General features: G+C 44.4%; 1 long non-coding RNA gene across 1 annotated transcript; it reads right to left on the bottom strand.

The window, feature by feature from the left end:
• Positions 1–258: 258 nt before the first annotated feature.
• LOC121813744 lies at positions 259–2,651 on the bottom strand. Its single transcript, XR_006053852.1, has 2 exons — positions 1,140–2,651; positions 259–851 (listed from the first exon to the last, which is right to left on the bottom strand). It is a non-coding gene; the product is annotated as an uncharacterized LOC121813744 (long non-coding RNA).
• Between the last annotated feature and the right edge of the window lie 389 nt (positions 2,652–3,040).

The following is a 3,040-nucleotide window of genomic DNA, read 5'->3' on the forward strand; positions in this document are numbered from 1 at the left end:
GGGCATGTCAGCGCTCTGTAGCAGCCGCGACCGCTGGCAACAAGGAAAGGCTGCTTTTCTTAGAGGACTCACGCTCGGGGAGGCATTTCCTGGTGGACTCCGGCTCACAGAAGAGCCTTCTTCCCCCGGCTGGCTCGGACAGGCTAGCTGAGGGCTGCGGGCCATTGCTAACAGCGGCTAATGGCTCTCCCATCAAAACCTTCGGTGAAAGTGTAACCAATACGTCTACTCACCAAAGAATGAGTGAAGCAATATGGATAACAGCAGAGGACAATTTATTTAGGGTCTGATGGCAATTTACCATCGGTGTCCAGCACTTTAAAGGATTGGATGGACTGGAGCACATCTGTCCTTAACATACCCTCTTAAACATCAGCTTGACACTGATACATCAAAGGAAACTTAACAGACTTTAAGTGCAAATGTTTCAACCTGAACAACTTAAAACTTCTTTGGGATACAATGTAAATAAAGACAAGAAGAAAAATATTTCCATCAATAGTCACTTCTCCTAACCAGGAGACAAGTGAATATATTATGTAAAGAGTCCTTCTCAGTCCTGGGGTTGTAACACCACAACCTCCTCAGTCCGTAATCAGAGAGTGTCTATTTGACAATAACCAAAATGTCTTTGGATAGTCTTTATGAATGCAAACAAAACAAAACAAAAAAAACAATGGTATTAGCTGGCCAGCAAAATAAAGAGACTGTATGGCACTGAGTGCGGGCGTGTGTGTGAGTACTTCGGTCCAAATAATCAAGGTCCGGATGGATGAAGGGATGGCGGCCGCTTGTCCTTTAATGGCACCAGTAAGGCAGCACAGTAGTAAGGCAGCACAGCAGCGAGGCGTCTGGCAGGAGAACGAACAATAATCCTTTTCAAGGCTACTGCATAAGGAGATATTCCCCGCTAGCTCACCCAAGCTTGCTCTCTGGCACAGCTACAAGCCACGTGAGCTCATAGCCCCATAGTGACATACGAACTTGGCTACCAACGTCCGCTTAGCATGGCGGCTAATCGTCGAGCTTGCTAGCTTAGCCTCGATTAGCACATTAATAACCATCACTACACATCACATCATAGCAAACACATGATAACACATGGAATAGTATAATATACATACGAAACAGATTTTTACCTGGCAGGAGAACGAACAATAATCCTTTTCAAGGCTACTGCATAAGGAGATATTCCCCGCTAGCTCACCCAAGCTTGCTCTCTGGCACAGCTACAAGCCACGTGAGCTCATAGCCCCTCCCGCTAGGATGTACCACTACAGTCGACTGTCGTAAAGCAGCCGCAAACCCATAGCAATATAAAAAAAACCTCAAAATCATTGAAGAACATTTTATAACACCCAATATAGATATATACATATATACTGAATATCACACAAAGTCAGATAACCAAATTAACACTGGGTTACAAAAGGTTGGTGACTGTTTGCTTTCACGACCGTGACTTTCAGTGGAACTTTGTTGTTGCTGCTAGCTCTGTGCCTATAATAGGCGCTGATTTTCTTTGTGCTCACGGGCTGCTGGTTGATGTTGCTAACAGACGTTTAATTGATGCTGTGTCATTTTCGAAGATCGATTTGGTACGGGGATATCACCAGGTTCCCGAGGATGTCCCCAAAACCGCCGTAATTACACCTTTCGGCCTTTTCCAGTTTCTGCGCATGCCGTTTGGCCTGAAAGGTGCCGCCCAAACCTTCCAGCGGTTGATGGACTCGGTCTTGCGCGGGCTGCCCTTTGTTTTTGTATATCTTGATGATATACTGGTGGCCAGCAGCTCGAAGGAGCAGCACATGTTCCATCTGCGTCAGGTTTTTCAGCGTTTGGCGGAGCATGGACTGATTATTAATCCGTCTAAATGCCAGTTTGGGTTGCCCGTTCTTGATTTCCTTGGGCATCGTCGTCACATTTTTCGTGGGCCGGTCTCTAGTCAAAATGCCCGGGCCGATTTTTTTGTCCCAGTCCAGCCCTGGTCACGCTGTGACATTTTGTCGCTTTATTGATCAAAATCAGTCCTTTTCTGGCTTAAATACCGAAAAAGCTTCTGAGGTCTGAGTTGACACAGTGTTCCTACAGTATTATAGCGTTACATTTGCTAAGCTGGGGAGTAAGCGTGTACTTACTCGGCCATCTTGGAACGCCCCCTCGCTCTGTGATCCTTTGATCTTCACAAAGGACCATTCTGACGTCACGGTCGACGTCACGTTCTCGGTCGACGTCACGTTCTCTGCTAGTCCTTAAATAGGGAGCTCCTTTAACAGTTTACTCAGTTTACATTGGAGCATTTTCAGAAACAGCCGGTTGTTTTAGGCAAAGCTAATACGTATTTAACCTGTGACACCGTGCTTTAAACCTTTAAAAAAATGTCACAGGAATCATTTAATAACTTACCTTCTGGAAGCGATAGTGGAGATGAGTCACTAAGAGTGCAGCTTGATGTTAGTGTGATGACACTGTCTCAAATTCACAGAGACGTAGTGCTTCAATTTGAGCACCACCATAGAAGAGATGCAGAACTGACGGAAGAGCTTGAAAATATTAAGAAAGAAAACGCAGTTCTCAGGGAAGAGCTCAAAAATAGTAAGAAAGAAAACGCAGATCTCAAGCAAGAGAAGGAAAATAGTAGCAAAGACAACTCAGAACGCAGGGAAGAGCTCGAATATTTTAAGAAAGAAAACGCAGTTCTCTTGGAAGAGCTCAAAAATAGTAGGAAAGAAAACGCAGATCTCAAGCAAGAGAAGGAAAATAGTAGCAAAGACAACTCAGAACTCAGGGAAGAGCTCGAATATTTTAAGAAAGAAAACGCAGTTCTCTTGGAAGAGCTCAAAAATAGTAGGAAAGAAAACGCAGATCTCAAGCAAGAGAAGGAAAATAGTAGCAAAGACAACTCAGAACGCAGGGAAGAGCTCGAATATTTTAAGAAAGAAAACGCAGTTCTCTTGGAAGAGCTCAAAAATAGTAGGAAAGAAAACGCAGATCTCAAGCAAGAGAAGGAAAATAGTAGCAAAGACAACACAAAGCTCAG

Source organism: Haplochromis burtoni, unplaced genomic scaffold, assembly GCF_018398535.1.
Source record: "Haplochromis burtoni strain Fernald_Lab_line unplaced genomic scaffold, NCSU_Asbu1 Contig_2403, whole genome shotgun sequence".
In the NCBI taxonomy this organism is placed as follows: Eukaryota; Metazoa; Chordata; class Actinopteri; order Cichliformes; family Cichlidae; genus Haplochromis; species Haplochromis burtoni.